Consider the following 27,305-nt stretch of genomic DNA (forward strand, 5'->3'; position numbering starts at 1 on the left):
TATGGCAACCCATCTCAATGTTAGAGTTTCATATAGATCTCTGATGGCAGGAGCAATGGGATTCTCTAAACTTTTCTATTATCGACATAACACACTAACCACATTTAAGTCCTGCCCTTCTTATAAGGAACTCAAGGTGCCCTGCTTTTCAGACTGGGTTCCTTCCTTTGTTTATGGCCATGCTGGTCAACCAGAAGTTAAGAAGATGTGGAATGTATATAATCTGTTGATCTAGTAATCCCATCCTTGGCTTTGCAGCTACATTAAAGCACTGCTACATTAGGTATGGAAGTACCCCTAATTCTAGTATGCAAGAAAGAGGCCAGATGTGAAGGATGTGAAGGAAATAAACAACTATACAGTATGACATTTAGAAGACATCTATAGGCAGCCCTGTTTAGGGAAGCTTTTAATGAGAAAGTTGTCTGCAGAACAGAGTTCAACTGGGTTACTTTTAGTCAAGGCCATCCAGACATTGCAATAAACTTACCCCAATATTGTTATTCCTCATAATAATACTGTAATAATAATTTTTTAATTTATATCCCGCCCGCCTAGCTGGGTTTCCCCAGCTACTCTAGGCGGCTTACAACACATTTAAAAACACAACAAAACATCAAACATTAAAAAAGCAAAATATCCTATACAAGCCACAAACAAACCAATAAATCAATATAAGTCAACAACAATAACAATAATCTTACACTAACCTGGCATTCTCTAAGTGTGTGTGTGTATAAATTTATTGCTTGTCTCTCACCACAAAGTCCCAGGGTAGATTACAACAATATACAATAAACACAAGTAAAAGAGTTCTAAATAAAAATAAAACAGTATAGATTAAACAGTACAGATTTTGGACTTCAACACCCCATTCGTCCCAGGAAACATGGTTATAGAACTGAGGGACCTTGGAGACTGGAGGAGACTGCTTGACCTCATCAATTTAATGTGACAAATATTTCTTTCGGATGTGCCCTCATCCAACCCGTATATGCCACACCACATAAGCTAAGTTTGCAAGCCTCCCTCTCTCTTTCTGTGATGTTTAAATCAAAGAAAGAAAGAGTAATCATGTGAAACTGATTAGACAAGGTAAGCCTATTTGATATTATCATTTCAAAATGTGTTAAGCAGCTCTTAGGATTCCCTTTTGATAGCCTGGGATGAGCTGAGTACAGCTGGGTTTAGAGAACAAAATAGCCAAGCCCATAGCTTAAACCAGGGGTAGCCAACATGAAGCCCTCCTGATGTTCATTTAATCCACAAAGTTGGAAGGGAAGCTGATGGGAGTTGTAGTCCAACAACATTTGGAGGACATAATGTTGGCTACTCCTGGTTTAAACTTTCTGCGTCAGCGTTCTGCCCCATTGCTGATCAAATCTTAAGGGGCCTTGCCTAAGAAATGCTTGTGTTTTCATTACAGTGCCACAGCAAAATCAGAATAGCAGTCAAGATTTCTAAATGATAGTACCCAATTAGAATGTGTATGTAGACATTTATAAAATGAAGATAATTGGGTTAAGTAGTCTACCTTGGGGAATTTGACACATCTGCCTGGTTCCACCCATTCAGAATCACTGCATATAAATTACCTCACTCTAGCAAATAACTGCTCTCCTCACATTCTCTTCTCCCTCTCTGTCCTCAGACCCTCAGCGACCTCTTTTATGATGACTACTTCCAAATCTGCCTTCCATCTTGGCTATGTATACTTGAAGGAGCATCTGCACCCCCATTGTTCTGCCCGGACTCTGAGGTCCAGCTCTGAGGGCCTTCTGGCAGTTCCCTCATTGTGAGAAGTGAAGTTACAGGGAACCAGACAGAGGGCCTTCTCGGTAGTGGCACCTGCCCTGTGGAACGTCCTCCCTTCAGATGTGAAGGAAATAAACAACTATACAGTATGACATTTAGAAGACATCTATAGGCAGCCCTGTTTAGGGAAGCTTTTAATGACTGATGTTTTAATGTATTTTTAATCATTTATTTACCGGTATTTATTATACATACATACATACATACATACATACATACATACATACATACACCAGAGCTCCTTTTTGCCCTTATAGTGTTATGGGGCCAAACAGTCATAAGGGACATCATTAGCATGTTATAAAGTATTCCCATTTAAGTGCCTGCCCTTGAGATAATAATATGCCTTTCTCCAGGAGGTTTTTTGGTGGATTCCACAACTTTGGAATTCCCTTCCCAAGCAAATCCAGGAGGCATTTTCTGTGAATTCATTTGGGCACCAGATTATTATTATTATTATTTAACTTAACACAGCTGTTCTGTTCTGAAACTACTATAGTTTCAATTATAGTAGTTTTAATTTATTGTCCATTTTAGTGTTTTAATTTGTATAACTATATTGCTTTTTAAGTTACTGTAATTGCTTTTTAATACATTAAAGAATTTGAGTCGCTGCAGAGTTCTGGCCATCTCTCTGCCACATGGTGATGATAAATATCCTAATTTCCCCAGTCAAACAATCTCCTCTCTATTTTTCAGTTACTGATAAAATTATTTTTATTCTCCTTTCGCCCCCCTCTCCATGATCCCAGTTGTGGGTGAGTTGTGACTCTTGCTGCCCACCTAATGCAGAGCCAGTTGTTAAAACCTGTCTTTTTCTGATCAACATTTCTAAAATCTGACCTGTTGTAGACTGCATTTAAATATGTGATACATGTGCAGGTCAATTTTGTTCAAAGATTGTCCTCTCCATTGCAGCCCCCTGCTCCTGCCATTCCTGGTTATTTCTTTCTTGGTGCATTTGAGATGTTATCAATGATGAACTAGTCATTCCAGAGACTAGTGTTGTACAACAACTCCCTGTTTATAGTGCTAATACCACTTGAGGCTCCACATAGAGGTCCGCTTTCACTTCTAGCCCTTACCATGAGGTGGCCTTCTGCTTGTATAAAAGTTCACAATCAAAGATGCTGTTTGCATCTTTGTACACAGGCCATGCTAGAGGTCACTACACGCCTCCTTAAGCAAACAGGGATCCACGCCAGCTGATAAATCATTTACAAGAAGAAGTCAGAAGCAAAGAGCTGGAGATTAAACAGGTCACTAGGTGTCCTGATGGAATGACGTGTTGGAAGAGCTGAACCAGCAGATCCTGGGACTGCAACCAATAAGTTTCCAACAAACGGGCTGAAATGCACAAGAAAAGAAAAAAGCACCCTTTAGAGATTGGTTAGAAAGAAGTATTACTGCCAGCATGGATTAGTGGCTTAGCATTGAACTCAGAAATCAAAGTTCACGTTGTTACTCAAATATGAAATCATGAGTGCATACCCTCCAAGTGTCCCTATTTTCCAGGGACAGTCCCAGAATTATGAAAACCATCCCAGCTTCTGATTTGATCCTGGAATGTCCTATTTCACCACCACCAGTGCTGAGCTCGGGGAGGATGAGTGGGTGCTTGTCCTCAACGGCGGCGGCTGTGAGGGGGCATCCCATTTCTTCTCCATGGCCACCACTGCTGACCTCCTCCATCAGGCAGCTCATAGCGGCTGCTGGAGAGTAGGTGAGGAGGAGAAGGAAAGGCAGCCACCACTGAGACCCAGCCCCACTTGGCTCCAGTATGCAGTCATGGGCAAGGGCTGTCCTGGGTGCGAAGAAAGGGGGAGCAGAGAAGACTGCAAGGAGTCTTGATATTTTTTAAATGATTTGTGTGTCCACGTCTAATCTTGCCCCTTTCTAAAAAGTATTTATTAGTGTGTGATTTTCTTTTTGTAAATCTACAATAGAATAGAATAGAATAGAATAGAATAGAATAGAATATGGATTAATGGGTTTTTTCAAGACAGTGGAAGGTGTGCGTTCCATTGGAGTAGTGGTGGTGAAAATGCTCGTTTTTGTTGTTTTACAAAAAACTGAGGGTCGAGGAGGATCATGTGTGCATGACAAAAGTCCCTATTTCCATCTGAGGAATGTTGGAGGGTATGTGAGTGGTTTGGGGAAAGTCACTGTCTTGCAGACTCAGAGACCTGTATGTTAACAGGACCCCTGGTGGTGGCAGTGATGCACTATCTTTAGGCAAGCAAGCAGTGGCCTGGTATGGAATTAAACTCCTTTGCAGCAGGCTGTACAGCAACCCAACAAGCAGGCCCCTTCCTTAAGAATCTTATTCAGATCTCCCCACTTGCATCTTGTCACAGTAAAAGTCAATAATATTCATGGCCGCTGTGATCCAAGCAGATGTGAAAGGTAAGTCAAGACCGATGTAGGAGGGTGTCAGCAGAAAGGAGAAAATCAAACCGTTTTTGTCTCTCTTGTTTCCGGAACATAATTATAAACTGCCGTGATGGTTGTGAGAGTCGCTTCTTCCCCCTCCTGAGCTTGACAATGCAATGGAGAGTGGGTGGGTTGAAGGAATTTGGAGGAATGCAGGGCAGAGGGAGAATAGGGGAACACGAATGGCAGCTTCCAGAGCAACAGCTTGCAAAAAAAAATAAAAATGACTGTTATGAACTGAAAATATGGAAACAGCTGCTGAGCACAGTGCAACATCTTCAAAGATTTGTGCAGGCAGGGCTAGGCTCCTTAGGGGAAAGAGCTTTCAAAAGTTCGGGAGTTGGAAATGCCCTCAGGTGCAGGATTTCTTTCTTTTTTTAAAAAAAAGGGGTGGGGGGAGAGGATTAAAATGTTCATACCTCACCCTTCCTTACAAGCCAGAACCATTAAATAAAATAAAAGGCTGTTAATGGTTCTCATCAAACAATGCAACCCTTCCTCTCCTGTCATAATATCCTCTCCACACAGACACACAAAAGAAACTACAGCAAGGATCCAAAGGAGATGCTTGTAGAAAATGTTGGTTTTATCACCTGGGCAGAGTATAAAGTTAGATTACGATCACAATTAATATTATTCATGTAGTGCCAAAAATGTGCGTGGTTCTTTCCTAAGTAATCAGGGCAGGCTCTACGGTTGTGCCGCAAGGAGGGTTACAATCTAAAATCTGATACAGGAGAAGACCAGAGGGAGTGAGGGTAGCAAGGAAGGAATATGCATTTTGTTAAGCTGGCATCCAACTTGCTGCTTAGGAAGAGAGGATGAGTACATTAACTAGAGGTATCTGCTAAAATGATCAGCAGTGAGGCTTCATAAAATAATCGTAACATTTAAAATAATCAGTGCTGTATCTCAAAAATGCCATGGTGCACCCGTAGCAGCAAAATCGGATGCCTTCATCTGCCCCACCTGCAATAAAACATGTCTCTCCCTGATTTGGTCTCTACAGCAGATGCTGTAACTCTCCCAATGGTTTGGTTTTACCCCTGAAGGCACAATCTTCCATTGTCTCCCGAGACAGACAGATGCCAACAACAAATCCTAGAACTGAGTTAATATCTTTTTGCTGAACGAGAGTAGCACACATTGCATACAAACATATATTTATTGTGTGGTTCCCGTTCCCGGAGTTGGAGGTGCAGGGGCAGGAATGGTACCCAGGGCCCCTCACCCTCAAGGGTTGAACATTCCAGTTGAGACATTGGGCCAGGGTGTAACAAGAAGGGGGCTTCAGGTAATTATGCAAGCCCCCCACCCCCTGGGCTTCTGAGAATCTTTTAAAAGAGCATGTTCTTATCACAATCAAAGTGAAGGAAGTGATATTGTTGCATACCACACCAATCTGAGCAGTATGAGATTCCAGGGGTTCTGGGCGCATACCCAGGCTTCGTGTTTCCTTCAGAATGAGGCACAGCAGAGACTGTGGTTTCTTTATGGTATATGGTTTATTTACACATGTATACAAACTGAGTCTGTGATGGAGGGGCTCACAGCATTAACGCCCGTGTGGCTCTGTCTCTCTGTTTCCAGCCTGCAGTTTTTGCATCCAGCTTCTAGCTCACACAACTCAACTCTCAACTCTGGCCTTATGTCTTTCTAACTAACAGACAGTTGAGGGAGGGAGGCCCACCCATTCCCCCTCTGCCACAGAGCCACTGTTACCCTATAAGGACCTATACTTTGGGGGCCGTTACCAGGCTGACCTGGCTATTCCAGCAATGGAATCCTTGCTGGTTCCAGGAATTAGAAGTTGCGCTCAGGCATACAGCCTACCCTGTCCCCAACTCACAACAATATGTTTCTATTCAGAAGTTTGAATTCAGGAGTTAAAATATTGAGTAGGTGTATGATTCCCATGTCTAGGATTGCCTTACAATAATTTTCTAGGGATCCGAGGAAAAATCTAGTTGGGCAGAATCTAAGAGGAGGCTCCCTCTGATTCTTTGGTTTTTTTAAACTAGATTTTGAACTAGTGGAGCATGTCTCACTGACTCCTCACATTTTGCTTCATTCCCTCCACCTCCCCAATTTTCTAATAGGCTATTCATCTCCTCTTTTTTAAAAATAGAAAATGAGGTTTTAAAATGTTGGACTCCATGGTATATTTCCACATATTTCCTCCCCCACATGCCATGTTTATTATGTCTCAGTAGAAATGGCGATGGGCCTTCCTTGAATAATGGCTTTTTACAGCCAAGGCCCTTCATGAATGACAACCCAGACATTTGTTATTCTGAATAGCTTGTACGTGCAGTGCTAAATGTAGTAACTTTGATACAAGTCTGGGTGAAGGATTTATGGTTTGTTTTCTGTTTTAATTAAAAGAGCACTGAAGCATCCTGCTAGAGTTAAGAGGGTGATACGGACTTTGGATGGAGATCTAAAGGAAGAAGTATGTCATTTCTGTTTCTTGAATGTGCCCCTTTAATTGTAATCGGCCACAAGCCAGGTAACCTATTAAACCCTTTGCCCCTTGCACTGCAAGAGGATAAGAGCATGTAAAATCCAGTAACTCTTTAACTAGGAGACCAAGCATTACTTCAGTTCAACAACAAATACTCTTTTGTTTCTTTGGCTCAAAGTTGCCGACCAGAGTATCTGCTTCACAGCCCACAGTACCTGAAAGAGCATTAGCTCTGCCAAAGAGAGACTGAGATACAACCTACCTCTTCCCCTTGCTTGGTGACCCTTCCTCTGGAGATCCTTGTACTCAACTTGTATTTCTTACTTGTCCCTCACAAGACAAAAATACAAACAATACCGACTTTCTCATCTCCAGATTTTGGAGTGTTTTCAGCAGCCCTTCCTTATGGCTTAGCTAACATAACCCTGTGGGGTGCCTGGAATATAGCCCTTTTCGGCCCTTGAGTCTGAAGTGTTTGGTCAGTGGAGATTAACATTTGGATGAATTCTGTCAGAAAAGGAAATGAGAGTGGAAATAGCCACAGTTTGCATGTTCAGTTTACATGTATTTGTAACGTCAAATACAAGAGGTATTTACTATATTTCTTTTTTTTAAAGTCCACAAATGCCTCCTAAGCTGATGCTCTAAACCACTACACTGATAAACTAGCCTGCTTCCCCCCATTCTTTAACTTTGCACACGCACCCTGGAAAAAGTGCTGTGGACAGCCATGTATGCTGCAGCTCCAGAGACAAGGAAGTGACTGAGACTGAAGCTTACAGGCCATCCTGGCCTAGGGCTGTGAAGCCAGAGCCAGATATGAGAAAATAAGGGCGGAATCGGGTTCAGGTTTGGGTTAAGCTCTATTTAACTAGATGTGACTTAGTTTTGAGCAGAAATGTATAGAACTGTGCTGCAAATCACTCGTTTGCATATCACTCAAGAATTATACTCTTGTCTTCTCTTTTAAGATACCCATCTTAGGTAAGAGGAACAACTTTCTTCCCTCTTTTCTCCTCTCTGTTTAGAAATAACTCTAGTTTGTTGTTGTTGTTCAGCTTGTTGGCTTTCCCCTTTCTTATTCCAGGAATCATTGCAGGGATTGGGGGAAGATGAGCTAGAGGCATTGCACACTGCTTTAGACCATTCTCTCTCCTCACCTTTCCCACTGAGCCTCTTGGGCTTGCCGATTAGAAGGTCAGTGGTTCGAATCCCCACAACGAGGTGAGCTCCTGTTGCTCTGTCCCAGCTTCTGCCAGCCTAGCAGTTCGAAAGCATACCAGTGCAAGTACTGCTGTGGCAGGAAGGTAAACGGCGCTTCTGTGCGCTCTGGCTTCTGTCACAGTATTCCGTTGGCAACATGACTCTGAAAGCTGTCTGCGGGCAAATGTCGGCTCCCTCGGCCTGAAAGCGAGATGAGCGCCGCAGCCCCATAGTCGCCTTTGACTGGACTTAACCATCCAGGAGTCCTTTATCTTTTTACCTTGCTACCAATACAGTGGTGCCTCGCAAGACGAAAAGAATCCGTTCCGCAATTCTCTTCGTCTAGCGGTTTTTTCGTCTTGCGAAGCAAGCCCATTGACGGCTTAGCGGATTAGCGCTATTAGCGGCTTAGCAGCTTTTAGCGGCTTAGCAGCTTTTAGCGGATAAGCAGATAAGCGGCTTAGCGGCTTAGAAAAGGGGGGGGGGAAAGTCGGAAAAATTTGCAAGACATTTCGTCTTGCGAAGCAAGCCCATAGGGAAATTCGTTTTGCGAAGCGCCTCCAAAATGGAAAACCCTTTCGTCTAGCGGGTTTTTCATCTTGCGAGGCATTCGTCTTGCGGGGCACCACTGTACAACACCAGGTCCCATAGATCCTTCCAAAACAAGAGGCTGCTGGGAGGGAAAGTCTGGCTAGCCAACGTGGTAGCTTCTAGTTGTTGCTGAACTCCACATCCTATCAGCCCAAGCCATCCGGGCTAGTAGTCAGGGATGATAGGAGTTGTAGTCCAACAACATCTGGAGGTCTTAGCTGTCAACGTTTCCCCTTTTTTAAGGGAAATTCCCTTATTCAGAATAGGATTCCTCACAAGAGAAGGGAAAAGTTGACAGCTATGCTGGAGGGCACCACGGTGGCTGTCCCTGTTGTAATATGTTCCATATGTTCTCCAGGTGGCTTACAAAACAGTAAAAGATATGCATAATAGAAAATTAACATAGCATTCCAAATCAAAATAAAAGTGTCAGTAATAATCATGACTGTCAAAGATTATTTTTTTTTACTCATTTAAGGTGCAGGGTTTTTTTAAAAAAACAGGCAGGCATAGCAACCAGGAGGCCAGCTGAACTGGGAACACAATAGGCTGGGGATGAATGGAAGTTCTTTTTGCACCAAAATACCAACAAAAATATCCTCCTAAGCATGCTATTTGCACTGGGTATAAAGGTCTCATGGATGCCAATTTGTCCTCATCTCTGCTTAGAACAGTGGTTTGACCAAAGCTACCTAATGTCTTTATGACTTGAAGTTAGATTTGAACTGGGGACTTCCCAGTTGATACTCAAAGCCACTACACAACATCACCTCTCAAACACTGACTAGATTATCTAACTGATAACAAGAAGAGTTTTGATTTTAGCCTGCATACATCAACCAGACACATGCATGTTAAAAGTATTTGCCTACAACTGTAGAAATACATGGGTCTCATATTTGAAACAGAACGACTATGGATTTCCAGAGGTGTTTTCAGAGTATGTAAAACTTCCCCGCATGTTGGAAATCTGCTTACAGCAGCAAATACATGAGAACCTAACGATGAAAGAGAATGGCCTCTTAAAATGGAACTGTTTCACTCACACTGTGAGTCAAAATGAGAAAGCACACAGAGCTGCGGAAAGTGAAGAAGGTGTTCAATAAAGTTATTCGAATCATTAAAAAAAGGACTTAGTGTGTGAAAAATTAAAAACAAAACAAAACACTAGACCTAAACAAGACGTGAGATGGCTGCTGTGTTAAGTTTCTTGAGAACAAGATCTGAAAAGTAGGTAAGGGAATATCAGGGTAGGTCCCTCTTCTGTTCATCTAAGCTTCCAAGTTATCCAGAACTCTTTGTTGGGCTACCTCACCTGCCTACTTACATCTTTACCCAACATTTGCCTCCAGCAAGTACCAGTTACAGCAACAGGATTTACTTCCAGGCCTAGTGTCGTAAGATCTGGGTGCCAGCTACTTTCTAATTTTGCCTGATAAGGGATTCTGTGCAGGATCAAAATTCCCATTCTCTTATCACCCCTTTTGTATATTGTGGATAGTGTTCAACACAGCACTAAATCTCTTAGAGATTTCTCCTTGCATAATGGAACTTTCTCCATTATTATTATTATTATTATTATTATTATTATTAACTGCCCTTCATCTGAAGATCACAGGGTGGTTCACAACATAAAAACACACCTCTCTTCCCTCATGCACCCCCTAAATCTGTTTGTTGTGGGTCCTCCAACCATCCAGAGCAGATTTGGGGGTGTGGGTATGCAGTGGGAGAAAGAGAAGGGAACTTCCTGTTTCACTAATAGTAAACCAATGAAGCACACAACTGTTTCATTGAACCCTGCTCACAATTCATTAAATCTAATATATGTTTTTTAAAATTAAAACAGAGGGCCAGTTCAATACATGGTGGTCTTCGCCCAGCAGATGCAGAAGCATTTCCTCTGACAACTATAGAATCCATTATTCTGACTTTTCTTGTCAAAATTAGGCTTGTTTGCAAAGAGTAGTAAGGCCAACTCTGTTTTTATAGGTGCTATTTTGGTTAGCTGAGAGCTCACCATAGGTTCAAATATACCGTATTTTTCGCCCTATAGGACGCACTTTTCCCCCTCCAAAAATGAAGGGGAAATGTGTGTGTGTCCTAAGGGGCGAATGCAGGCTTTCGCTGAAGCCTGGAGAGCGAGAGGCGTCGGTGCGCACCGACACCTCTCGCTCTCCAGGCTCCAGGAAGCTATCCGCAAGCCTTGCGTGCCCGGGGGAACTCCCCCCGGGTGCGCAAGGCTTGCGGGCGGCAGCCGGCAGCGCGGAGCACGGGGCGCCCTTTGGAGGACGCCCCGTGCTTCGCGCAGGTGTCCGCAGCCTGTCGCCCTGCGGGCGGGGCGCCCTGAAGCAGAGCGCCCCGCGCGCCGGACAGACATCCACAGCGTGGGGAGCCCTGCAGGAGTTCACCGCAGGGCTCCCCAACCTGCGGATAGCAGCCTGCCGCCCGTCGGGTGGGGCGCCCTGAAGCAGAGCGCCACGCATGCCGGACAGACATCCGCAGCGTGGGGAGCCCTGCAGGAGTTCCCCGCAGGGCTCCCCACGCTGCGAATAGCAGCCTGCCGCCTGGCGGGTGGGGCGCCCTGAAGCAGAGCGCCCCGCGCGCCAGACAAACATCGGCCAGCCCCACAAGCTCGGGGACAGCGGGGAGGCGCAGCGCCGCCATCCCACTGTTCCCCGACCTGGTTTGGGGGGGGGGGAAATAAAGGAAAAAAAATGTCCTTTATTCCCCCCCCCCCAAAAAAAGTAGGTGCGTCCTATGGGACAGAGCGTCCTATGGGACAAAAAATACGGTATATAGCAATGAGTCAGGAGACATTGGAAACTTCAGGGTAGAATTGTCTCTTTTCCATTCTTATCTCATTGGCATCCAGTAGCAAGCCAGGTAGGATCTTCCACACATAGGAATGGGCAAATCTGTCAATTTGGTTTCTCTTAGTTTTTCATTTTTCCATTCTTAAGTTCAGTTCCACATCAGCTTGAAAATTATTAAGAAATAAGTCCTAATGAAAATTCAGTGTTTTAGCATGAATTTCTCCTACTATACACATATTTGTGCAATTCTGCCTACTATACACATTTTGGCAAAGCAATTTTCACTATGCATCTTTATACACACTTCATTCCAGTACATGCATTTTTGGACACGTTACTTGGCTAGAGAACCGCTTTGCAAAATTCGGATAAGTGAATTTAAACAGCTGTGTTACTGTTTGTGCATTGTTTTGGAAAGTACAGATTAGGCAGATGAATTGAATTTGTTTCCCTACACTGTCACCCCTTGGAAAGACATCCATCAGGGACTGATTTGAATGAGGGCACATGCTTAGACATCACATGCAGGTGTCTGGTTATGACTATACCATCATATTGAAAAAGCATAATAAGCATTTGAAAAATAAGCCCACTTTGCCAAATCCCCACATACTGAACTGACTGTAGTTACTAGCCCCAAGTTAAGCATATTATGTTCTATGAACCAGGCATGTTCATGTTATACTGAGTACTGGAGCCGAGGGGGATTCTGGGACAAACTTTTTACAGTGTTTGAAAGCAAGAATATATTATATTACCATATGATCCAAGGCATTCTCCCTGCAGAAAAACACAAAAAGTTATTTAATGAACTCTGACCGAAGAATTTAAACATGGCACCATAAGCTCAGGTTTCGCTTCCTAAAAGAGAAACCAAATACAGAAGTGAAGACTTTTGAAATAAAACACAGGCTTATGGTGTGAGGAGCAGAGTTGTAGCCACATCCTGACTGCTCATGCTGTTTATAACCGGTGAAAGTCCCTCTAAAATTAACCTCCCACTGACATAACCCAAGCGTTATTAATTTTGCAACATCAATAACTGACATTCCTTCTCCCTTCTTCCCGGTTGCTCTTCTTATCTAGAGTCACAGAGTTTTTAAACAGAAAGGGAATACCCTTTCTCACCTGGTCTGTCATTCTTTTTGCATAAATCATATGTCACATTGACACACAGGAGACACTATAATACACAAAACACATGTTGCTATAGATCCAGCTGGTAGTAAATAAGAGCTCCAAGAATGTTTAGAGTTTTATGACACAGAAGCACACTTGGTTATATGCCAATGGTTTAAAAATGGGGGGGGGTTATTATTGTTATTAAATATCTTATCAAAAAATCACTCAGTTGCAGATTTTAAAGAAATTCTGAAAATTGACATTTATATTAAAACTGACATTTAATATAAGGGCCCACTTTCTGAAAGGAGCCCAGCGGTTTCCATGTCTAAATTCTCTAACAAAACTGACAGTGGAGTAAAGGCACATAAGTAGTGTTATGTACTGAAGTTCTCACCCTGGGCCAGCAGGGGGATATTGTAGATAGTTATGCAAATGAAGAATCGAAAGTGACGTTCAGTGATTGGATAGTTTTAGAAAGTTGTTACAGTAACGTGGTAATAGAGCTCTATATAAGCAGGCTGACTGAGCCCTTCAGTTCAGTTCTGTCCTGGCCTGTGAATAAATAAGAGCTGTTTGAAGAATCGCTATGTCGTCTGATATGTTCACCCACAACTTAACAAGTAGTGCTTCCACTGATAATGCAGATCAACATTCACTTTAGTTGGGAACCAATTTGGCAGTTTAAGACTTCTCAGAGGGGGATCAGCACACCACTGGCCTTCCACAGTGTCAGTAGCAAACGGCAAACCTCCGGATGTTTCTCCCAGTGAACTTCCAGTGCAGCCCTTCCGCCAGGGATGAAAGGAGAAACAGACTCTTAATTCCTGGGCTTGGCATTTGAGCAGCTGTGGCTGCAGGAATAGGAACTGGAGAACTGGAGCAGGGACACACATGGTTCAAGGAATGGTAGGATGCCAGGTCTTGAGCCAGCCCAGATTTAGGATAACTTCTTCTTTGGCAGGGCATCTGTTCCCTTCGCACAACAAGATTCATCTAGTGAAGCTTTCCCCATCAAATTCTTGATTTTTTGTGTAGATATTAAAGACATAGCAGAAAAGTTAGTACCCTTACACTAGGCATGTCCAAAGTCCAGCCTGGGGGCCAAATCCAGCCCCCTGGTCAATTTAATCCCCCGCCAAACAATTCTGAGTGCTTGCTGTTCGGCTTGTTCTGCCCAGGAGTCAATGCATCGGCAGAGAGCTGTAGCTCTCCAGCATCGACCCTTGAAACTGCCCACCTGCGCCCTGTTCTGTTTTCTGGCTGCTGGCTGGCTTGCACAGGCATCCTGCATGTGGCTCTCTATCGTGGCCACTGTGCAGCTCGCTCTCCCACCTGCCTACAGGCTCTTGCAAGGGCTCGCCATGCGAGTTGCTTTCATGCCCACAGGCGCTCTCGCCTGTTTATCTACCCCTCAACAACTTTGGGGTAAAATCCTTAAAAGAAGCCCAACGACTTTGACCGGCCCTCATGCATGTTCACTTCATCAAATCTGGCCCTCTTTGAAAAAAGTTTGGACACCACTGCCTTACACTGATCATGGGCTAGATTCAACTAAGTTGTTGCACTAGTGGAGGCAGCACAAACAAACTTTTCCTTCCCTTCCCCCCAGCACCCCCCCAAAAAATCTCAGGAAGGTCAGGAGAACCCCCCAGGAGAGCAGCTGGGGGTGGGGAGAAGAGTGGGGATTGTTCAGTAAAGGTAAAGGACCCCTGAACAGTTACGTCCAGTCAAAAACGACTATGGGGTGCGGCAATCATCTTGCTGCATGCCGAGGGAGACGGCGTTTGTTCACAGACAGCTTTCTGAGTCATGTGGCCAGCATGACTAAACCGCTTCTGGTGCAATGGGACACCATGACGAGTGCCAGAGTGCACGGAAACACCATTTACCTTCCCGCCGCAGCGGTACCTATTTATCTACTTGCACTGACATGCTTTCGAACTGCAAGGTTGGCAGGAGCTGAGACAGAGCAACGGGAGCTCACCCTGCCGTGTGGATTCGAACTGCCGACCTTCCAATCAGCAAGCCCAAGAAGCTCAGTGGTTTAGACCACAGCGCCACCCAGTATAAGAAATGCTTACACTGATTGTATTAGCATGACATTGAATTCCATCCAATGAACAGGATTCAGCTCAGTTTTACTCAGAATATTTCCATTTAAGTCTATTAATGTTACTCTGAGTAAAATTTGGCCGAATACCACCCAATAATAATACAGTGGTGCCTCGGGTTACATACGCTTCAGGTTACAGACCCGTCAGGTTACAGACTCCACTAACCCAGAAATGTTACTTCAGGTTAAGAACTTTGCTTCAGGATGAGAACAGAAATCGTGCTCCAGTGGCACGGCGGCAGCAGGAGGCCCCATTAGCTAAAGTGGTGCTTCAGGTTAAGAACAGTTTCAGGTTAAGAACAGACCTCCAGAACGAATTAAGTTCTTAACCAGAGGTACCACTGTATCAACATATAGGGTGGCATTCAACAATATGTTAAGGTGATCATTCCGTTGGGGCAAGCATTGGAATTGCGCCCCAACCTCTCCACATGCTGTTCTGGGGGTTATCCCCACTTACAAAATCCTCGGGTTAGGGGATCCTGTAAAGCAGATTTGGGGGTGGGGTGGCAGAGCTACAGAGGAGAGGAAAGAGACGTCCACTCACACAACATTGGATATCAGCTATGGGTACCAGTGCTTCCCACCCTCTTCATCCTACATTTTGAAACATCTAAAGGAATGAGGAGTAGATCAATTCTAAGAAATATAAAGAAATTAATGAGCTCTTCATCATCGTTTTGCTCAGGTCTTGATGAGAAAATTGCACCATTGAATCAAAAGCTTGATGGCTTCAGATCCCTGTGAAAGCTTGGTTACTTTCTCAATAAACACATGGTTGAGTTTCAAGAAGAGAAAGTCTCTGTCTCACATGGAAACTTAACTTGAAAAGTACTACTATTCACAGGGGACTTGAGTTTATTTCTGTGCAAATGTGTGCAGGAAATACATACCCAAACAGTGGCTGCAGGAGGAAGTCTAAGCCAAAAACTCCACTGCAAACAATTGCCCATTGTACAGGTGAACTATTTGAAATGAACTCTGTGAATCTGAAGTCATTCAGTGTCTTCTTAAGCTTTGAGAAAGAACTCTTGTCACTGGGTTTTCAGCGTGCCATAAAGAAAGAGACAAAACAGGTCCAACCTGGTCTATCTTGTGTGATCTGTGAGTCATTCTTGTAAATCTTATTAGTCTGCTTCAAAAGACTCTTAACATCTAATAATGAACAACAAAGAAGGGGAAGGAAAGCAGCAGAACACACCATCTTCTCTGCTATCACTTATCATGAGCTCATTTTGTCCTGGTTATCAATTATACTGCCAGAAGTTCAGCCTCCATTTAATTGACTTGATTCAGCTTTCTTAATATAGGTCTGCAAGATGCCTTATCAGTGGTCTCACCTAGCAACTGTTTCCCAGCAAAGAAAATATGCCCTCCCTGACTAACACTTCTCTGTGGATTGAAGTACACCTGATAATTTTAATTAGCCGGTTTAGAAAATGCTGAACTCTCTTGATGCACCGCTTAGGCACTCCCCTGCTTCCTCCAGGGGTCAGCCAAGCCAGTGGACTGGGCTGAACATGAAGGTGAATCTGTAACCTTTTGGTGATGAGGAAGTCAAGCTGGCCGGTCACACAGCTTGGGTCTTCCTGCCTGTGGCTTACAAGGTTGCAACCCAGAAATCCCACCTGCCTCTTTAACAACTCAGCAGTCACAAAAAGAGGATGCAGCTGCAGCTTTCCCTCCCACAGTGCCATTGCGCACCCTCCTACCTGCGACTAGAGCAAGGAGGACTCTGGTTTTGCCTCACAGCCGGGAGGGGTGGTACCGCAGCTGCATCCTCTTCTGCTGCATCAAATCTTTAAAGCGACAGGCAGATCTCCAGTTTACAAGCTGCCACCCTATGACAGGCTGTCTTCCAGCTTCTCTTAAGTGATCCCTGAAAATTATGCCTTAGAAAAAGGTGATTCACCTTCAATAGACTCACCTGCTCTCTAGCCAGACTACGAGAGGGCTACATTGCTTTTATGAGCTGGGTAAAAAGAATAAATCCCACTAGACGCAGCTTCTGTAAAAGCTGCAGCATTGCAATGCAGCAAACCAAATGCAGCCCACCCTCTTGAGACACATCATGCTGTTGCTGCCTGCCTGGGACTGTAAAAACAAAGAAGGGAGAAAGGGCAGGTCACAGTACCTTGGCTCATTGGTGAATCACAGGCCTTGCGTTTCCTCTTTCAATGTTTTTCTTCTTCTGGCTTTCACCAATTCCTTTCATCTTCTTCTGTATGCCTTACCTTGCGAGGCAGAGCCAGGTTAATCTATTTTACACTGCAAAACTAAAAATACAAAATGTTCTCAAGTTTTGCAGTCACTTTTGCACAACAACAGGCCTCTGTCGGTGTAAAATGAGAACGTTCATTTTAAGCACATCAGCAGATTGTATCGCTTTAGATAGAGCACGTTGTATTACAACTCTTAACTACTTCCATTTCTTTATCGCAATTCTGTGCCTACAGCATTCTTGCTGAATAATCACAAATATACATTCAAACGTAGAGGTCCTGACAACATACAAACATTCAAAAGCAGTTGTGTGGTTTTTTTTAAAAAAAACCCTATAACACACATTCCCTGTAACATTACTTATAATTTGTGTTTGCCATCATGGAGTTCATCTTCTTACAGAGTGTGTTACACACTTTTTCAATTCTTTGCTGATCTACCATGACAACAGATAATAATCATAGGGTTGTTTGGCCGAGTAAAATCTGAAAGCCAGTTCTTGCACTAGAACAGAATCCTATTTTAACTCCCCGAGATACCATGATGCCCTGTATCTAACGTTCACCACACTTGAGGTTATACATCTCAAACTATGTGTCTTAAAATGTAAAGCAGACCAAGAATTGCCAGGGCAGGTGTGAGCTCTATCACCACCTCTCTCTGATCAGTTTTTGGGAGTTAAGTAGTCATCAGGCAGGGAATTGACAACCTAGGCTTTTGCTGTCAGTGCACTGCAAGCAACTGTTGATATGCACCCACCAATCAAGTGTACAGAGTTCTGTCTGTCACATGCAGCTTCTCCAGTGACCCTTCCTATGTGTCAGACAGGGCCATAGGCATCCATGCCACCTTCTCAAGCCCCTTACCTTTTCTACCCCGAAAAGCCCATTGTGGGATGCTACTGTGCCACCTCAAGGCTTTCGACTTGGCATCTCACTGCCATGCTGTAGGGTTCAGGGCTGCTTTCCAGCTTTGGAGGAAGGAACTGATCCTGAGGCAAAGGCCTGGTGGCTGCTCTGGGGGCCTGGTACTGGATTCTACACTCTGCTGCAGGCTATCAGCAGAGCATAATGCCAGGGCGTATGCCAGCTTCCACGAGTTGTTTAGCCTAACCTACATACGCCTGCACAAAACGGTGCATTTCTGGTACACTGCCAATGTTTTGTTCTGGGCCATGGGTATTAATGCCTTGCATACATAACTACTATTTTACTCTCCCATGAAAACAAACCAAGCCCACGTTATTGTCAGACACCTTTTTCTCATATAGCCACCCAGCCCTTATTACAATAACAATAATTATTATTACATACTCCCTTGTTATTATGCACTGGTACAGGTAGCTTTTTTCCCACACATTAGTAGCTTTGCAGAGCTCCCATGAGTCACTTAGGAGTCTTTCTCAATGTCCCAGGACTAATTGTATGTGTTCTCTTGAAAGTTGCAGCTACTTTAAAGTAAGAGGTGCAGATAACACATCTCTTACATCATGTCTCCATCATTTTAATGTGGCTTGTGTCTGGCTTAGTCACCCACTTGTGCCATGACCACTTGTGCCATGACTTGTGCCATGACCCACACAAACAGAATAAAAAACATGGGCTGTGTATCGGGGCAACCCACCGTAGCCAAATATTAAAATGAAGATGGAGATCTTGACTTTTTTCCAGTGTGTGTAGACATTTTCACCCCGAGTAAATTGAATGGGCATGAAGCAACTTGTTTGTGGGCATTGGTCATGCCGTGTGTCTATTCAGTAATGGCATTGCACAAATGAGGGTACAGAATGGAGCATCCTGAGAATTACAGCTTTTGTTATTAACGAAAATTTAGAAGGGAGTCTCAAGGATCCTTAAAGCTGCAAAAACAGGTTTCAATGCATGTGAGCAATACCTGGTGAAACATCAGAGATCATGATGGGTGAATTGTCCTCATAGCACATTGAAAGATACCATTAAGCTACTCACCATTCATTCATTCATTCATGCAGGGAAGAAAATGACTGCACAGACTCTATTAAGCCATAAGCATTTCCTTAATCTGTCTCTCTTAAAATACTGTACCAAGGTTTCATCTTGAGGGCATGCATGCAATAAATAAATTATGAAGGAGTAGTACAAACCCAAGTTCTATGCATCTGCAAGTAGTTTCTTTCTAAACAGAGTAAATTTGGTTTAATTTGAACAGGGTTTCATAAGGCTCCTCTCTGATCTCACAGCTTCCTCACTGCCAAATGTCAAAATCCTGCTCCAAATCCTGGAGGCAGTTCTAGACCTAGTAAAATATATATAGTTTGAAAATATTTAAACATTGGCAAAACTGACAAGTTCTTTCACTTGCCTTCTTGGAAATTGCTGCAGCGTTCTTGCTGATGTTTTAAAGAGCGCCTCTTGCTGGCAAGGAGATCTAGTGTGGAAAATTTCGGCACAAGCAGGATACAATTTTGTCAGGATGGAATGTCCTATGGCACCATAAAGCCACCGCTGCATTTTAGGTTTATGAATATAGGCTCAAAATTATATCCTGCCTCTTCTCCAAGGAACTCAGGTCAGCATATTTGGAATAACCCTATTTCATCCTCACGACGACTTCATCCTTTTTATAATTTTTGATCAGTTGTATTTCATGTATTTCATGGAGTAATGAGTTATCAAGTGATAAATGAGTGGAAGAGCTCAAAATTACTACCACTATCTTACTGACTTTTCTAACACAACTGCACAGCTTGATTTTACCAAACATTGTTAGCTTGCTTGGAGTTTTGCAGTGAATTTTGATAAACTTTCTGGGTTTGGGCAAAGCATTTTTAATGTTGTTTCCAATATTTCTAGTCAGTCTCAGAACTGAAACCCAGCTCTGGTTCTTCTGTCACAAAGCACCAATCTAAACCCTCCCTTTATATCAGGGGTCATCAACCTAAGGCCCGTGGGCCGGATGCGGCCCAATCGACTTCTCAGTCTGGCCCACGGACAGTCCGGGAATCAGCATGTTTTTACATGAGTAGAATGTGTCCCTTTATTTAAAATGCATCTCAGGGTTATTTGCGGGGCATAGGAATTAGTTCATCCCCCCCCCCCCCAAAAAAATAGTCCGGCCCACCACATGGTCTGAGGGATGGTGGACTGGCCCACGGCTGAAAAAGGTTGCCGACCCCTGCTTTATACATAAAGATATAACTGCCATGTTGCTTGCCGCAACCCATTTAGAGATCTCCTTCCACTGGAAAGGCTGAAAAGAACCAATTCTGACAGGATGGCAAGGGAAAATTTGGGACCTGGCTCTTTCCAAGCATCTACCACAACACACAAGGGCTGTTCAAGGCCAAAGAAAACATGCTCATTTTTATACAATATGATCCCCATGACGTAAACAGAAGTGATGTTAATGTAAGACCTCAGGCCACCCTGTCCTGACATTGTTGTGTTGCTTGGAGTTTTCCACTGAGTTTGGGGATCTGAGTGACAGCCCTTCCACACATAAGCTGTAGTAAAGGTAAAGGTAAAGGTACCCCTGCCCGTACGGGCCAGTCTTGACAGACTCTGGGGTTGTGCGCCCATCTCACTTAAGAGGCCAGGGGCCAGCGCTGTCCGGAGACACTTCCGGGTCACGTGGCCAGCGTGACATCGCTGCTCTGGCGAGCCAGAGCCGCACACGGAAACGCCGTTTACCTTCCCGCTGGTAAGTGGTCCCTATTTATCTACTTGCACCCGGAGGTGCTTTCGAACTGCTAGGTTGGCAGGCGCTGGGACCGAGCAGCGGGAGCGCACCCCGCCGCAGGGATTCGAACCGCCGACCTTTCGATCGGCAAGTCCTAGGCGCTGAGGCTTTAACCCACAGCGCCACCTGTGTCCCCTCATAAGCTGTAGAGTAGCCTACAAATAGCTTATAGCCATGTTGGCAACACACCCAAGCAGATGGTCATGCAGCAGTGTGAAGCATGGATTGAGTTGTCATTTTCAGCATCCCTCTGAGTTTCTCATTTTTCAAAACTTAGGTTCAGTTTGCTGTATTTCTGCATCAGTTTGCAATTTTTAAAAGAGTAATCAATAAAGTTCATCAGCATTTTAGTATTTATTTCTCCTAATAAACATATTTTTGTAAACAATTTTGCACAATATAATTCATTTTATTGTTTATTTCCAGTAATATTTGCATTTTTATGCACACTTGCCCTGAATATATGCTTTCTGAATACTTTTTTGTTGTTGCTGGAGAATTGCATTATGATATCTGGAGAAGCACAAAATTCAAAAGGTACATGCATTTTTAGTTTGTTTATTGTTTCAGGAAGTGTGAATTTAACCCCTCACCCTGTCTAAAGCAGAATCATAGTGGGACCTATAAAAGTAGGGGAGTAAGTTCATTGGCAACAGCTCTGTGTCCCCTAATCATTCCTCCTCACTCGCCATACTGAGATGATCTCAACACTCCGAAGTGCACTTGTTGAAAAGCAAAAAACAGAAGGTGGCGCTGGAGGAATTGAGCTTGTGCCACACCTTCAATCTGTTTCTTTTTCTAAAATGACCTATTTTATTGTTATTGTGGATTATCAAAAGCACTTACGCAGCCCTGTGAACTTGTGTAGGGCTTGACAAACAGATAAGACAAGCTCCCTGACCTAAAGCTTTTATGGTTTAAGTAAGAGCAAGACAAACACAAGATAACACATGGGGACAACAACACTGGCAGAGCAGGGTGTAAGGATTATTAGGAGAGGGAAAGGGTGTGTTTTGAGGAGAGAACCGGAGAGGAGGTGGCTATGAGATGAAGATATCAGAACTAGTGGCGCAGCTATACAGCTAGTAACACATTTGCAAAGCTCAGCAGTGTCCTGTATGATTTCAAATTGGATGGGAGACTGCATGTTGAGATTTCCTGCATGGCAGGGGGTTGGACTACATGAGCCTTGAGGTCCCTTCCAGCTCTACAATTCTATGATTTTATGAAGTGCAGGAGGCACAGAGCAGGATTCCTCAGAATTGCCCGTCTTATGCTCAATGGAGTGGGTGTAAAAATGCATAAACACTACAGAGTTGGGAAAGCGCAACACTTTTATTTAGTATGTAACACTTCACAGAAATCCACAGGTAAAGAAAGATAGGCCTTTGCTCCCCAAATTACAGCCTAATTTTGACAGCCAGGAAGACAACTGTGAAAGGTGCATATGACAAAGGCAACCAGAAATGTGTAGGACAAGTTGCATGTCTTGGGCATGTGATCCAGGTGGGAGGGATTGGTCTGTATGCATGTCCTTCCCACCTCTCTTCTCAGGCCTAGGTCATACATGATTTTGTGGTCATTCCACCAGCACAGCAGCAGTGTATCCCTGGACCCAACAAAAAGTAATATCATGAGCTTGGGGTGGTACGTTGTATGCCAAACCCCTCTAATCCCTGGATCCAGCAAGTGTTAAAAACTAATCAAGCCTCCAAATTCCTGGAATAGCCAAGATAGCTTCCTGGTTAGGTGAGAGGGGATTAAGGGACTTGATGTGAGATGGCAAATGAATGGGACACCCCTCCCTTAACAGAAAAAGTCAGAGCTGAAGGCAGAGAGTTGGAGTGATGTGAGCTAGAGGAACAGCAGAAAACTGGAAGACAGGGAGACAGAGCAATGTTTGATGTTTGCTTGAATCCAAAGCTGCAGCTATGGGAGAAACAAGACCTTTTGGGGATGTTAATGCTGTGAACTCCTCCATCACAGGCTTAGGTTGTATATATGTGTAAATAAACCATATATCATAAAGACACCAGAGTCTCCACTGTGTCTCATTTCCTTTTTTTTTAAAAATAATTTTTATTAACCGACCAATCAAATCAAATAAAATCAAATCACATCACATAAATTCCGAATTACAAAGCCGAATTTTAATTTTTTTTGTTGGGGGTACCCATATTTCAGGTTCCGAAGGGGATTCCAATCATCTTCTTACTGCTACGTTAATATCCACAAATCTGTCCAAATAATGTTCATATTTCTATCCAGTCCTATCTTGCTGTTCCCACGTCTCATCTTATTCATATATTTTTTTTTTACTTTGTGATCTCTTCTGATAATCTCCTTAAGCAAGTAAACACCAGTTATAATCCTGTGTGAATTTTTCCGTTCATCCAATCACCATATCGAGATGGTTTCCATATATCATCACTTCCATAAATAAAAGCACTCTTTCCATCATTAATCTTTGCAAATCTGTCGCCTTCTTTTAGTCCTCTGAAGAGGCTCGCCTGCAATATGAAAGCAGATCCATTCCTCCTCCCAGACATAAGTCTTTCGACAGAACTTGCCAAAATGGCGACGCTGTTTTTTACTGCATCATCCCAAAGCTCTTATACTTTCCACGATCTCCTTAAAACATGCTTTTGGTTAGAAAATTATCTCCACACAGTCTTAAATCATCAGCTTAGGTTATTTAAGTGGCATTTCTGACTTGTGGGGGGGGGATTCTTGGTTAATCACATAGAAAAAAGAAAGGAAAGCCCCCCCCCATCCAGTCCCGTTGCCAACATACCGAGCCTTGGTGTGTCTTCTCATGATATATTCCTGTTTATCCGACCCATCTTCTTTATCAGAGATCTCTTCAATTAGCAGTCTTTACTCCCCATTCTTCCTTGAAATATGTGCATTAGCTTCCTCCTAATTGTTTCTTTTGAAGTTGCTGCAGCTAGAGGCGCGGATCAGAGACAGCGCCCAGGAGAGCCGAGGTCCACACAAGGGCTTTCTGCCTAGTGCCCCCACCCCCTCGAGTTCGGGGGTGGTATAGGGCACAGCAGGCAAGGGCAGTCCCCCCCACTCGCTTGGGGGGGGCGGGAGGCTGCTTACTCCCATCACAGCCTCTTAATTACCTTGTGTGGGTTGGAGAGATGTTATTGTCGGCCATCTTCCAATGCGCCCCTAGTGGCACCCCCCACTGTGTCTAATTTCCAAAAGGAAACACAAACCCTGGGTACCCCTGGAATCTCACACCGCTCAGAGATTGGGGTGACATGAACAGTTAGTATAGGATTGCTCAGTAGGAGAATTTAAAAAAAAAGAGGAAGGAAAGAGTACCCTGGCCAACTCTTGATCATTCAATGTGCTATTGTTGTTGCTCATTATACAATAAGACATGGAATGAAGCAGAGGCTTGGATTTGAAGTACAGTGGTACCTTGGGTTACAAGCACTTCAGGTTACAGACTCTGCTAAACTGGAAGTAGTACCTCGGGTTAAGAACTTTACCTCATGATGAGAACAGAAACTGTGCGCCAGCAGCGCGGCGGCAGTGGGAGTCTCCTTTAGCTAAAGTGGTACCTCAGGTTAAGAACACACCTCCAGAATGAAATAAGTTCATAACCAGAGTTGCAACTGTAGCCCAGAGTGCCTAAAGACCTCAAACTGGACCTGCCCCCATGTTCTGAACACCTGACTATGCCAAGGTTGCAGAATTCAGCTTGCAGAATTCTACAGACACTCTCTTGCCTTGCCTTCCATCCGCCTTTCCATTCTTCACACCTTTATTACAAGAGCACATCAGCTTTGTGCAACAACAGCTGCCCCCACAAAGCCAGAACACACAGGCACAAGGAGATTAGAGGGGAGACCTCTATTTTAAAGGAGCCCCCCCCCTTCAGCTAGTGTGATTACCACAACTCATGAGTTTTGCTTTTCCTGTTTTTAAATACCCCGCCATCCTTTCAAGCTTTTGCAGGAGAAGACATTCACCTACCTTCCTACTTTGGTTGCTGGTCCAAACAACCCTGCAACTATACTCTGATGCAGTTCCACAGGCATTATTCTGACCCAGCCTTGAGCCACATTCAGGTGGGCCTCTGTGCCACATCCTGCCCAGTGCCTCATCATTTGACTGCTCCATCCCCATGCCATACAATTTAAGCCTTTTGGTTAGACTGATGCCATTTCTTTAAAAAAAATATGCTGTGCATATACATGTCCCTTTGAAAACAAGAGACGCACACAGTGTCCTCAGAGCAGCATCCACTTTTCTACATCAGCATCCTTCAATGCAAATGTTATTAAAACAGCATTTCTGTCTTTTATGCATACATACCAAAAGTGAGAGAGAGAGACTAAAGTGTGTTTTAAGTGGAACGTGTGAAATAAGTCTTGGGATTTATTAGTTTCTAGTTGGTCCCAGATATAAGTCTCTCAAGATGACAGGAAAGATCTAAGCGTCTCCCTTTTGAAATAAAAAGAACATTCTCTTGGGAACACACATGCCATTGGGAAATACTGATAGATGCACATGTGCAGTTAGATGTAAGACGGTATTGCAATCCGTTTAGTTCACTGGTTACAGGAGGAGAAGCAGCCTAACTGGTAATTACTGTGGGTTTGGCTTTTGCAGGATGAAGCTAAAATGAAACTGGAAACGTTCTCATAGGTACTTTCCATCAGTGATTTGCTAACTGAAGAAACAGCGTGAGAATTAATGGAGATACATATAGGAAAGACACAGTAGAAGTGGGGTCTGAGGGATTGAATTGTAGAAATTAGTGTGGATTGTTAAAATATTGAGTTAACATCCAAAGAAAACTGGCTTAGGAAGCATTTTGATACAGAAAATGAGAGGCTCTTCTGTGCTATTTGCGAGAGGATGGTGGAAAGTGTAAGCACTGCAAAACAGACTTCTTTGATGCTACATCAACCTACTTCCTCTTCAGCAGCCAAAGAAGTGGTTATTGGTAAAAACAAGTTGAAAAGTTAGTTCAACATCCTACTCTATAGACACATTACACATTACTTGCATTTATATTTCCAGTGGAAACCTTAACGTGCCATTTACGTTCTGTTTATGTACAGGGCAGCATATCAAAATGACACCACCGTATTTTCCAGTTATCTTGAGACTGCCACCACCATAGTGAGTTTCACAATACTGCTATATTACACCTTGCCCAGGAAATCAAAGTATTCAGCAACCATTACAGTGTTTCACAAAATAACTGAACCCAAAGTGCTTCATGTACATTTGCCTTGATCCAACAGGAGGTGACAGAGGAGACACAAACAGGTGCTGCATGTCATTTCCCCCAGGCTAAGGAGATCAGCTATCTGTTTGAGGTACAAGCAGTCAATCAGATTCACTTCCCTCTTTCCTAGAATGAATGATGCTACTGAAGACAATGCAACAGGGGCTGCATATGCATTGCCCAAGTACTTTCATGTCCAGGAAATCTTCATGCACCACTTATTTGTAAACCTTTTGTTTCCTGTTAGATTGGGACAAACATCTTTATAATCATTACAACAACCCTGTAAGAGAAGCCAGTGTAAGTGTTCACATTTTATGGAGGGGTGGGTGCTGAGATTGAAGGAACTGTGGCTTGCCTAAAGCTGCCTTATGAATTCACAACTTAGGCAAGATTAGAACAAGGAGTTTCATGCTCCCTGTGCTAAGTCGCTCTGTTACCCCAACCTACATTATGGAATATGGTTGTATGGCCTGGTCTGGAGAAGGGGATCTATTTTTTTGTGTGACCTGGTTTTTGGTGACTGTACAGTACTATGCTGTCGGATTGCTAGGTTGAGTAATGTGGGACTGTTTTAAAATGTTATATATTTATTTTATTGCTGTGCTTTATGTCAACCATCTTGGGGAGAATTTCATTCCTGAGAAGCAATATAGAAAATAATTAAATAAAAGTATATGAACTAGGGCAGGCATAGGCAAACTCGGCCCTCCAGATGTTTTTGAGACTACAATTCCCATCATCCCTGGCCACTGGTCCTGTTAGCTAGGGATGATGGGAGTTGTAGTCCCAAAAACATCTGGAGAGCCGAGTTTGCCTATGCCTGAGCTAAGGCCTTACAGCTTCTGAGAAACTGTTTGACCCCCTTATAAGCAGCTGGCTCATAACAACTTGTTATGAAGTTATGTAATCTTATCTCGTTCTCGTTACTCTTGTATTACTCATAGGTATAAAGTCAAGAGATTACAGCTCATAATGCTTGTCTCGTGCTGTCTAAGGATTCCTGCAAAGTAATGGTATTGCCTACTCAGGCTTCCTGCTAACAATATGTACAGGTACACACTCCCTCCTATAAATGTTTGCACACTAAGCTGCCAATAATCTTTCCTCCACGGCCCTCCTCCTTCAATACTTTTTTTCACATCTACTAGCTTTACCTAACAGTGCATGTAAAAAAGTAATGAGTTCCAGTTTGACTCATGCTGGTAAATTCATACTGGTGTGACGCAACGGAAGTACAGCTAACATAAGAGGCAATGTTTGTTTTTCTTTAGGGCACATACTCTTTTGAAGGCGATTGGCCATCTTACAAAGATGATGGGCAGTGGCATGGAAAAAAGAGGGAACCTGATTGGCTAGGGATAAATGAAGCAATATTTACCTAACCCTGAAAAACAAAAAGGAAACAAGAGGGGACTTCCAGACCGTTGCTATTTTAAGTCAACAGTGGGATTCAGTTGCATACTGGGAAATTCAGGTTGTGCAACTGTAGTTGGTTGGGAGGTCTTCCAAAATAAACCCACTTGCCAAAAAAATCAATTTTTTTGCAAT

General features: G+C 43.5%; 2 long non-coding RNA genes across 6 annotated transcripts in view; one reads left to right on the forward strand and one right to left on the reverse strand.

Moving 5' to 3' along the window:
- Positions 1 to 483: 483 nt before the first annotated feature.
- Positions 484 to 27,305, reverse strand: part of LOC307221626 — a 32,299-nt gene continuing 5,477 nt past the window's right edge. Inside the window, exons 1-6 of one of the 3 annotated variants that reach the window (XR_013841433.1) lie at positions 20,690 to 20,912; positions 16,695 to 16,836; positions 15,454 to 15,597; positions 12,441 to 12,505; positions 3,307 to 3,524; positions 484 to 3,162 (exon numbers count right to left, since the gene is read on the reverse strand). This is a non-coding gene — a long non-coding RNA (uncharacterized lncRNA). Of the gene's footprint in view, positions 3,163 to 3,306; positions 3,525 to 12,440; positions 12,506 to 15,453; positions 15,598 to 16,694; positions 16,837 to 20,689; positions 20,913 to 27,305 lie in introns of those variants that run through there. The other 2 variants (XR_013841431.1, XR_013841432.1) reach the window with 2 other exon arrangements.
- On the forward strand, positions 3,522 to 27,270 carry LOC307221634. 3 transcript variants are annotated; one of them, XR_013841436.1, is made up of 4 exons: positions 3,522 to 4,221; positions 6,634 to 6,700; positions 20,927 to 21,037; positions 25,585 to 27,270. It is a non-coding gene; the product is annotated as an uncharacterized lncRNA (long non-coding RNA). The 3 variants fall into 3 exon arrangements; XR_013841438.1 differs by lacking the exon at positions 3,522 to 4,221 and having other exon boundaries at positions 5,499 to 6,700; positions 25,585 to 25,645; positions 25,771 to 27,270; XR_013841437.1 differs by lacking the exon at positions 3,522 to 4,221 and having other exon boundaries at positions 5,499 to 6,700.

Source organism: Podarcis cretensis (genome assembly GCF_951804945.1).
Source record: "Podarcis cretensis genome assembly, chromosome: 1".
Lineage (NCBI taxonomy): Eukaryota > Metazoa > Chordata > Lepidosauria > Squamata > Lacertidae > Podarcis > Podarcis cretensis.